Raw genomic sequence first — 12,251 nt, 5'->3', positions numbered from 1 at the left:
GAACTAGAAAATATAAAAAGGAACCAGTCAGAACTGAAGAATACAATAACTGAAATGAAAAACACTCTGGAAGGAATGAACAGCAGACTAGGTGATACAGAAGAAAGCATAAGTAATCTAGAAAATAGAATAATGAAAATCACCCAATCAGAACAGCAAGAAGAAAAACAAATTTAAAAAAATGAAAACAGTTTAAGGAATCTTTGGAATAAGATCAAGTGTACCAACATTCACATTATAGGGGTCCCACAAGGAGAAGAGAGAAAAGCGGGGGCGAGAGTCAAAAATGTATTTAATGAAATTATGGCTGAAAACTTCCCAAGCCTGAAGAAGGAAACAGATATCCAGGTACAGGTAGCACATATGGTCCCAAACAAGATGAACCCAAACAGACCCACACCAAGACATAATTAAAATAGCAAAAGATAAAGAGAGGATTCTAAAGGCAGCAAGAGAAAAACAAAGAGTCCGTTACAAGGGAACCTCCATAAGGCTATCAGCTGATTTCTCTGCAGAAACTTTGCAGGCCAGAAGGGAATGGCAATGATATATTTAAAGTGCGGAAAGGGCAAAACCTGCAACCTAGGGTACTCTACCAAGCAAGATTATCACTTAGAATTGAAGGAGAGGTAAAGAACTTCTCAGATAAACAAAAACTAAGAGTTCATCAATACTAGACTGACGCAAAAAGAAATGCTAAAAGGACTTTTCTAAGGGAAGAAGAAAGGCTATAACAAGAAGTATCTATAGAAAAGGAAAAATCCCATTAATAAAAGCAAACATATAGTAAAGGCTGAAGATCAACCACTTAAATAAGCTAGTATGAAGATTAAAAGACAAAATTGTAAAAATCAACTATAACTAAAAGAATCAGTAAAGGGATAAACATGAAGGTGTAAAATATGACATCAAAAATGCAAAGTGTGGGGGAAGGGAGTAAAAAATGTAGGTCTTTTAGAATGTGTTTGAACTTAAAGGACTACCTAGTTGAAACAAATAGATATATAAATTAGGATATTGGGATTAACACATATGCACTACTATATATAAAACAGATAACTAACAAGGACCTACTGTATAGCACAGGGAACTCTATTCAATATTTTGTAATGAACTATATGGGAAAAGAATCTTGAAAAGAATGGAGAGATATATATATACTCATATATATATATATATATCTGATTCACTTTGCTGTACACCTGAAACTAACACATTGTAAATCAACTATACTCCAATAAAAATTTTTAAAAATTAAAACAGATATCATTTTAGGTCAACATGTATGAACCCCATGGTAACCAAAAATCAAAAACCTACATTAAATACACAAAAACAAGAGAGAAATTAACACAAGCATACCACTAAAGAAAATCATTAAACTACATGGGAAGAAATAAAAGAAGAAGAAGAGAACAGGGAAGACCTACAAAAACAACCAGAAAATAAGTAATAAAATGTAAGTAAGTACACACCTAAAAATAATTACTTTAAATGTCAGTGGACTAAATGCGCCAATAAAAAGACAAGACATAGGGTGGCTGATTGAATAGAAAAAAACAAGACCCATCTATATGCTGCTTACAAGAGACTCACCTTAGAACTAAAGACACACAGAGACTGAGAGTGAGGGGATGGTAAAAGATATTTCATGCAAACAGAAACAACAAGAAAGCTGGGGTACCAATACTCATATCAGGAAAAATAAAACAAAGTCCAAATCAAAAAACAAAGAAAGGCATTATATAATGATAAAAGGATCAATACAAGAAGAGGATAGTATACTCGTTAACATATATGCATACAATACAGGAGCACATAAATATATAAAGCAAACATTAACAGACATAAAGAGAGAAAATTACAATGTAATAATAGCAGGTGCTTTAACACCCCACTTGCATCAATAGACAGATCATCCCAACAGAAAATCAATAAGGCAACAGTGGTCTTAAATGACACATAGACCAGTTGGATTTAATAGATATCTACAGGACATTCCACCCCAAAACAGCAGCATACACATTCTTTTCAAGTGCACATGGAACATTCTCCAAGATAAATCCCATGCAAGGCCACAAAACAAGTCTCAACAAATTTGAAGACAGAAATTATATCAAGCATTTTTTTTCTGACCACAATGACATGAAACTTGAAATCAATTACAGGAAGAAAAATGGGAAAAGCACAAACATGTGGAGACTAAACAACATGCTATTAAAAAAACCAATGGGTCAATGAAGAAATCAAAGAGGAGCTCAAAAAATACCTCAAGACAAATGAAAATGGAAACACAACTTTCCAAAATCTATGGGATGCAACAAAAGCAGCTCTAAGAGGGAAGTTTATAGTCATACAGGCCTACCTCAAGAAATAAGAAAAATCTCAAACAATCTAATCTTCCATCTAAAGGAATTAGGAAAAAAACAAACAAAGCCCAAAGTCAGCAGAAGGAAGGAAATTATAAAGATGAGAGAGAAAATAAATAGAGACCCAAAAAAGAAAGAAAGAAAGAAAGAAAAGAAAAGATCAATGAAACCAAGAGCTACTTCTTTGAAAAGATAAACAAAATTGATAAACCTTTAGCCAGGTTCATCAAGAAGAAAAGAGAGAGGACCCAAATAAAATAAGAAGTGAAAGAGGAGAAATAACAACCAATACCACAGAGATACAAAATATAATGAGAATACTATGAAAATTATATGTCAACAAATTGGACAACCTAGAAGAAATGGACAAATTTCTAGAAACACACAACTTTCCAAGACTGAATCAGGAGGAAATAAACAATCTGAACAGTCCAGTCACTAGTAGTAAAATTGAATTTGTAAAAAACAAACAAACAAAACACACAGCAAGGCTTCCCTGGTGGCACAGTGGTTAAGAATCCACCTGCCAATGCAGGGGACACGGGTTCAATCCCTGGTCCAGGAAGATCCCAGATGCCGTGGAGCAACTAAGCCCGTGCACCACAACTACTGAGCCTGCACTCTAGAGACCGTGAGCCCCAACTACTGAAGCCCGTGTGCCACAACTACTGAAGCCCGCATGCCTAGAGCCTGTGCTCTGCAACAAGAGAAGCCACCGCAATGAGAAGCCCGCGCATCACAACAAAGAGTAGCCCCCGCTCTCAGCAACTAGAGAAAACCCGTATGCAAGTGAAGACACAATGCAGCCAAAAAAAAAAATTAAATGAAATGAATAAATAAATAAATTTAAAAACAAAAACAAACAAAAAAACTCCCAGCAAACAGAAGTCCAAGACCAGATGGCTTCTCAGGGGAATTCTACCAAACACATAACGAAAAGCTAATACCTATCCTTCTCAAACTGTTCCCAAAAATTGAAGAGGATGGAACACTCCCAAATTCATTCTATAAGGCCACCATTACCCTGATACCAAAAACAAAGACACTACCAAAAAAAAGAAATTTACAGGCCAATATCTCTGATGAATATAGATGCAAAAATCCTCAAAAAATTAGCAAATTGAATTCAACAATATATAAACCATACACCATGATCAAGTGGGGTTTATTCAAGGGATGCAAGGATGGTTTAATATTTGCAAATCAATGTGATACACCATATTAACAAAAGGAATGATAAAAATCACATGATCCTCAATAGATGCAGAGAAAGCATTTGACAAAATTCAACATCCATTCATGATAAAACTCTCATCAAAGTTGGTATATAGGGGCAAGAAGGGAATAAAGACACAGACCTACTAGAGAATGGACTTGAGGATGGGGGAGGGGGAAAGGTAAGCTGGGACAAAGTGAGAGAGTGGCATGGACATATATACACTACCAAACGTAAAATAGATAGCTAGTGGGAAGCAGCCACATAGCACAGGGAGATCAGCTCGGTGCTTTGTGACCACCTAGAGGGTTGGGATAGGGAGGGTGGGAGGGAGGGAGATGCAAGAGGGAAGAGATATGGGGACATATGTATATGTATAACTGATTCACTTTGTTATAAAGCAGAAACTAACACACCATTGTAAAGCAATTATACTCCAATAAAGATGTTTAAAAAACAAAAACAAAAGTTGGTATAGAGGGAACATATCTCAACATAATAAAGGCCATTTATGACGAACCCACAGGTAACATCATACTCAACAATGAAAATCTAAAATCAGGAACAAGAAAAGTATGCCCACTCTTGCCACTTCTATTTAACATAGAATTGGAAATCCTAGCCACAGAAATCAGACAAGAAAAAGAAATAAAAGGCATCCAAATTGAAAAAGAAGAAGTAAAAATGTCACTATTTACAGATGACATGATACTATATATAGAAAACCCTAAAGTTTCCACCAAAAAAAAAAAAAAACTATTAGAATAAATGAATTCAGTAAAGTTGCAGGATACAGTATTAATACACAGAAATCTGTTGCTTTTCTATACACTATTAATGAACTATCAGAAAGAGAAATTAAAGAAACAATCTCATTTACAATCGTATCAAAAAGAATAAAATACCTAGGAATAAACTTAACCAAGTAGGTGAAAGACCTATACTCTGAAAAATAAAATATTGATGAAGGAATTTGAAAATAATGCAAAGAAATGGAAAGATATCCCATGTTCTTGGATTGGAAGAATTAATACGGTTAAAACGCCCATACTACCCAAAGCAATCTACAGGTTTAATGCAATCTCTATCAAAACGCCCATGGCATTTTTCACAGAACTAGAAAAAATAATCCTAAAATTTATATGGAACCACAAGAGACCCCAAATTACCAAGGCAATCTTGAGAAAAAAGAACATAGCTAGAGGTATCACACTCCCTGACTTCAGACTATACTACAAATTTACAGTTATCAAAACAGCATGATACTGGCACAAAAACAGACACATATATCCATGGAACAGAATAGAGAGCCCAGAAATAAACCCACACACTTACAGTCAATTAATCTACAACAAAGGAGACGAGAATATGCAATGAAAAAAAGACAGTCTCTTCAATAAGTGGTGCTGAGAAAACTGGGCAGCTACATGTAAAAGAATGAAATTAGAATATTTCCTCATACCATGTACAAAAATAAGCTCAAAAAAGACCTAAATGCAAGCCCTGAAACCATTAAACTCCTAGAGGAGAACATAGGCAGAACACTCTTTGACATAAATCATAGCAATATTTTTTTGGATCTGTCTCTTAAGGCAAAAAAAAAAAGAAAAAAGAAACAAATGGGGCCTAATTAAACTTAAAAGCTTTTGCACAGCAAAGAAAACCATCAACAAAATGAAAAGGCAACCTACAGAACGGAAGAAAATATCTGCAAATGATATGACTGATAAAGGATTAATATCCAACATATATGAACAGCTCATACAACTTAATATCAAAAAAATAAACAACCCAATCAAAAAATGGGCAGAAGACCTGAAAAGACATTTTTTCCAAAGAAGACATACATGCGGCCAACAGACACATGAAAAGATGCTCATCATCACTAATCATCAGAGGAATGCAAATCAAAACCACAATAAGATGTCACCTCACACCTGTCAAAATGGCTATCATCAAAAAGTCTACAAATAACAAATGTTGGCAAGGATGTGGAGAAATCCCACTGTTGGTGGGATTGCAAATTGGTGCAGCCACTATGGAAAACAGTATGAAGGTTCCTCAGAAAACTAAAAATGGAACTACCATTTGATCCAGCTATTCCACTGCTGGGTATATATCTGAAGAAAATGAAAAAAATAATTCAAAAAGATACTTGCATCCCAATGTTCATAGCAGCATTATTTACAATAGCCAAGATATGGAAGCAACCTAAGTGCCCATCAATAGATGGATAAAGAAGATGTGTGTCTGTATGTGTATATATATATATATATATATGTGTGTGTGTGTGTGTGTGTGTGTGTATACATACATATATATGTGTATATAAGTGTATATATACACATATATATAATGGAATATTACTTGGCCATAAAAAATAATGAAATTCTGCCATTTGCTACAATGTGGATGGACCTAAAGAGTATCATGCTTAGTGAAATAAGTCAGACCAGAAAGACAAATACTCTGTTATCACTTATATGTGGAATCTAAAAAATAAAGCAAAGAAATGTATATAACAGAAACAGACTCACAGATATAGAGAACAAACCAGTGATTCCCCATGGGGAGAAGGAAGTGGGGAGGGGCGAGATAGGGTTATGGGATTAAGAGACACAAACTACTTTGTATAAAATAAACAAGCAACAAGGATATATAGTACAGGGAAATACAGCCATTATTTTGTAATAACTTTAAATTGAGTAAAATCTATAAACACATTGAATCACTATGTCATACACCTAAAAATAATATAATATTGTAAATCAACTATACCTCAATTTTTTAAAAAAAGATAGAAAGGGCAGCCGTTATCACCATCATTTTACAGATGAAGAAACCGAATCCTCAACAGGTTAAGTGATTGCCTAAGGACATAAGCTGATAAATGGTGGATTTAAAATGGGGACACAAAGCTAACTTTTCAGATACGATTTCTGATTCGTAAGCACTTCGCAATGTATTATTTATAAATTAAAAAACACCACCACCACCACAAACCTAGCTCATAGTATAGAGAACAGACGGGTAGTTGCCAGAGGCGGGGGTGGGGGTGGGCAAAAAGGGTGAAGGGGGTCAAAAGATACAAACTTCCAGTTATCAAGTCCTGGGGATGTCATGTACAACATGGTGACTACAGTTATTAATACTGTATCGCATATCTGAAAGTTGCTAAGAGTAGATTGTGAAAGTTCTCATTATGAGAAAGAAAAAATTTTAACTCTGTATGATGACAGATGTTAAGTAGACTTATTTAGTCATTTTGCAATATATACAAATATTGAATTGTTATATTGTACACCTGAAACTAATACGTTATATGTCAATTACCTCGATGAAAAAATTTAAAATATTTAAGGTTATTAATAGAGTCCAATTATCAATCTTTTCCTTTCTGCGCCCTGTTTAAGAATCTTTGCCCATCCTCCCGAACCCTTTAAAAATGGCTTTCATAACCCACCAGTACCGTCCCTTGGAGAGGAGCCCTGGAAGATGGGAGAGAAAGGGTTCCTACAGGAGACAAGGTGTGCGCTGACCTCTAAGGTGGATGGACTGGGATGAAGGATGTTCCAAGTGGGGGGGGGGGGCGGGTTGCATTTGGTCATACAGCCCCGGCACACATTTACGTCGGGCAAGGGCGGTTCTGCTTTGCGTGTGTTATCAGCACACTCCTGCAGGCGGGGGCCTCTCCACTTCAGCGCCTGTAGAAACCAGGCTGCAGAGAGTGCTCAGAAGCACGGGTCAACCACAGGGAGCTCAGGACGTCCAACCCGAGCATGCCCAGCTCCCGAGCTGTGCCTGAAGGCAGCCGGGATTCTGTCCACCGGAGAAGAGGCGTCCTGTCTGGTATCGGGATGACTCATGAGGCCCGACAGGCCCAGCTCAGGAACCAGCTCTGCCCACTCCCCTGAATGCAACCCTGGGGCTCTGGGATAACAGCCAGAAGCCACCCAGAGCTTTCCAGAGGAGGAATTGAGATCAGACCCGCAGCATGCTTGGCGCAGGGTGTGGCACAGTGCTGGCCGGCACCCAGCAGAGAGCACTGGGCCACAGGGAGGCCCCAGAAGACCCCTTCACTGTGGGCAGGAAGGGGGACAGAGGGTCTAAGGAGCCCCCGCCCCCCCCAAGACCTGTCCACCCAGTGTGGGAACCCCTGGCCTGGTGCACACTAGCACATCAGTGTTCCCTGGCTGGATTTTGCCAGAAAATCCAAGAGCTTCGTGTTTGGAATTTGCTTCCAGCGCTACCGCACCCATCAGCGCTTCCTGCTGGGGTAGTAAACCGATGTGGGCCCCCGGCACCCCCCCCCCCCCACTGACTGGAGGGGCTCCCTAGGGCAGGCCCCTGCAGGGGCCGGGACAGCCTCTCGCTGCTTCCAGGGAGGAGGCACTTTGTAGGGAGGCAGGCCCCCACTTTGAATCCCATTTCCCAGTTGGGGGAAACTGGGAGGTCTCTTGCACTTTTCTCCTGCCTGTTTTCCCCTCTGTAAAATGGGGACCATCCTAGCAGCTCCCTTTCAAGGTTCCTGGGTCCGTGTAAAGCGCGAGGCCCTTCTCAGCCCACAGCCCGGGCCGCGAGTTCGCGCGCCCGAGTCCGGCCACGCGGGGGCGCTCTGCTGCGCCCAGCCCGGCCCGGCGCCGGCCCTCGCTGGGCTCTGTGGGGACTCCTCTGCGTGCGGGAGATCGGCGAATACCTCCGACAGTTGGAAAATGAATCCATCGGCTCCACCCTGCGGACATTTGTTTGGAAGGAGGCCAGCCCGCAGCGCGAGCCCCCTCCGCAGCCGCTTGGAGGTCTCACCCCTGCTGCGCCCGCCGGCTTGCGGGGAGCGGCCCGTGTGGGCTCTGGACCGCCCCGAGGGGGTACCGGCCGGGGCCAGAGCTCGGATCCGGATCAGCTGGAGGGACCCAAAGCCCCCAGCTCCGCCCTCCCTCCCCAGTGCCTTGAACGAGCCACATCACGGCGCCTCGACTCCCAGCCTCAACTTCCACATCCATAAATTGGGGAACTCAACAGTCCCTACTTTGAAAAGTTGCTGAGAAAGTTAAAGGAGATGTATCACTGTTGTCCAGCTTCCAGGCCTTAGGCAAGCCACTTGCAACTTTCTGAGCCTCAGTTTCCCCAGCCACAAAATGGGGATAATAAATGTCCTTACCTCCCAGGGTCATTAAACAGACGAGATTGCAGCAGCAGCCACCTGGCACCCCCTGACCACTCAGTCAGTGGAGCCATTGGGGTTGTTTGGAAAGCTCTGCAGAGGCCCCGAGTCCACAGCTCATGCCTGTGCCCCAGAACCACAGGTTATCTTTTAGGGATCAAGCCACCCAGTTTGGGAGCTGCTGGCTTAGAGCCAGCTGATGCTCCCTCACTTCCCTGGCTCTGATGGGGCGGGTTCGCTGTGCAGCCCACAAGCGACTGGGCAGGGGGCTGGGAGGCAGTGCCCCCCTCCTCCTGGCTGGTCTTCAGGGCCCTCTCTGGTTGAGTCACCAGGCAAAAACATGCAGCTTTGACACCATCCAGAAAATGAAAATGTCCCGGGCGTCTAATCCTTCCCTTCCTTTTGGCAACTTAAACCACCCTGAAACATAACCAAGATAGCAAACCCAGTGTGAGTGTTCACGATGGAGTCCCGGCCCCCCTGTAAAGCCGGCCCCGGGGACTTCGTGCAGCAAAGCAATGCCTCCGGTCAGACTTAGCCTCACCAGGTATGCAATGACCCCTGACCTCACCAGTCCACATCCGTGCCTCCAAACCGGCCCCGACCTGAGGGGCACCCTCGAACCCTGACTTCCTTCCCAGTCAAGGGCTGTTACCCACCCCCACTCCCCCACCCCCAAAATATTTGGAATGGTCTTTGACTGAAATGAGATTAATCCTCAGTTCCCTGACAGTGTCTTTGGGCATGTGTTTTTATAACCTCCCTTTCAAATGAGAACCATTTGTCGTGGGGAAGCTGGGGAGGCCCAGCCCCAACTGCTGGGCCAGACATCACAGGCACCTGATTGAATGTCAAGGACAGTGCGAGGGGGCAGGGCCGAGGTGAGGGCGGGCTGTAAGCAGTGATAACCTGTCCTTTGCTGGTCTCTGGCCCCAGCCCAAGCCAGTGGCATAAGCCTGAGGCTCCTGGCTCCAGCCCTGCCTCTCCCACAAAGCAGCCAAATACCCTTGAGCTGGTGAGCCCTTTAGCCTTTGCCTCTCTTAGCCTTACTTTCCTCATCTGTAAAATGGGAGAGCTGATGGGCCCTATCTCCCAGGTGATATGCCCAGCCCAGTGGCTAGAAGACAGTAGACCCTCGATGTCCAAAGAAGCGTTCGGTGGGAAGGCAAGTAGCCTTGGCTGGGGTCTTCCAGGGGGCTGCAAATGTCCATCCGAAGTGTGGCTCGACTCTCCCACCCTTCCAGGCTCACCCTAGGTGAGGGAGGCAACCCTGCATAGAACTTGAGTCGCTGGTGCTTTAATGCCGAGAAAATACGGAGAGGGTTGAGTTGATAGGTGCCACAACGCAGTCTCTCTAATTAACCCTGAGCCCTCTGTCGGTGGCCTCCTTCCTCAGCACAGTCTCCCCACCCCACCCCAGGTCCTGTTTGAAGTTTGCAAACCCCCCACCCCCTCCTGCCGCCCCTGCTTGCTGAACCAACTACAGACCCTTGGGGCTCAGCTGGGAGGGCTTTATTGGCGGAGAATTTCAATCATGGGTTCTTGGCTCAAGCTTGTTGCTTCCCCCAAAATCTCCCCAGCAGTTTGATACTCATGGAACTGAGGCTCAAAGGAGTGACTCTGATGATCTCAGAACTCAGAATTCCACCTGGGCCTGTCGGGGAGTTCACAGCCCCTCCCTTGGAGGAAGGGAGCACAGAGCGGCAAGAAAGATGCAGGTTCCTGAGACGATACAGAGGTACCAGAATTTGTTCACTTTCCAGGAGCTGCTTAGAAACTATTTCCACCTTTAATAGCACCCCTCCCCCAGCACTGCCACTTGTGTACAGGTGTCTGGATCTCCGTGGTGGGAGCCCCCTGTTGGTCTCGGGGCTGGGAACAGTGGGGGCATCTGAGTGGAAAGCCCCAAACTGTAGAACTGGGCACGAGAGCCACAGAGATGTGCCACTTTTCTGAAGCTGTGTGCCTTTGCCTCTCCAAAGGCCTTCCCCTGGCAGTTTCCAGACCAAGGAGCCTACCCTCTTCCCCGGGAGCCGAGCCAAGAAGGTCCTGGGACAGAGGGCCCCATGTGCCGCTCATTTTTCTCCCCCTCTGGGCAGAGCTGACTCGTTCCGTGCCTCAGAGAGATCTTTGCAATGATGGATAAGCCGTGGCCCCGACTGCCGTGGCCCTGGGGAGAAAAAACATCTTTTGCAGTTTCGTGTAAAGCCTCCCACTTCTCGCTTAATAAGTGCTGAAAGCGGCACAAACAGAGAGACCCCGGGCTTGCCATGACTAACAAGATGACCACATCAGGCAGCCGAGCTGGGGGAGAGGACCGCGCCGGCCGGCCCGGCGTCCCCGGAGCGAGGTGTCCGATTCCGATTCCCTCCCGGGACGCTCCGCCAGCAGTGCTTTGAAGCCGGGCCGAGGCCGCCGCGGAGCTGGGAGCTCGGAGGCGCAGAGCGGAGGGGGGAAAGGGCTGGGGCTCCCTCCTGCACGATGGGCACAGATCGCCCGAGATAAAGGAACCACAGCCTCCGCCAACTTGTGCTGAGTCGCTCTTTTCAAAAGCCCTTTCAGATGGTTTCACTTCTCCGCGCGCGCTTTGTTGAAAGATGTAAAAATTTCAAACCACCACAGAGTAAACATTTCAAAACTCGCTCTTTGCAAAATCAGTCACATTTTCAAAAATCCCTTGAATTCCATCTCTCCACCCCCTCCGCCCCTTCTTCTGCGCTCTTCGGATTCGAGTGTTTTTCATTAATTTAGAAGCAGTCCAGGTAAAGCTGGTGTTTGCGAGCTGGTGTTTTACGGGCGGGAAGTAGCTTTGTTATTTAGGAGATGTTTTAGATAAGTCAATGTCTTGTCAAAATCAAGCAGGTTTTCTTTATTAGGGTGAAATCGTAATGAACTCATCTGCTTCTAATATTTATAAAGAGAAGAGAGGCCATTAATTCTACTGCTTGTGAATAAAACCATCTGTGATTTCTTTCCATTTGATGGGTTTTGGTTTTAATATACATTTTTCACAAATAAGCGCAGAGATTTTTTGGTGAAAATGTCACATTCAGGATCTCATAAAGAAAGAATGCAAAGAGAGGAAAACGAAATGTTTTGTTAGCTAAGTAATTTCTCACCTTGCAGAGTGGGGAACATTTGAGCCAACTTTAGCACATCAGGTGATAGAATCACCCGTTCAACCCTAATGCAATCCATGACATGTTACAACTCGAACCGCGTCCGTTTTGAAGTTTGTTTTCCTTCGGGAATTACACAGTTCGTTTAACCTAATCTGTCCTGACACTTGAATTATAATATTATGAGCTTCTTCAGGGAAGTAAAACAGTAGTTGCCTGCTTAAAAGCAAAGCAGAAGTTAATAAAGTGGGCAAAATGTCAAGGAAAGGGAGCTAATCGAATCACAGTGTCATTCTCTAGAGAAAATACAGTCAAGTTGTATTTTTTTTTTCCAGTCGAAATCTTGGACACCTAATGACACATTTCTGTCCAGGAAGAAATTTGAA

The sequence above is a fragment of the Eubalaena glacialis genome, chromosome 9, assembly GCF_028564815.1.
Source record: "Eubalaena glacialis isolate mEubGla1 chromosome 9, mEubGla1.1.hap2.+ XY, whole genome shotgun sequence".
Lineage (NCBI taxonomy): Eukaryota > Metazoa > Chordata > Mammalia > Artiodactyla > Balaenidae > Eubalaena > Eubalaena glacialis.
This window is presented reverse-complemented; position numbering follows the sequence as displayed.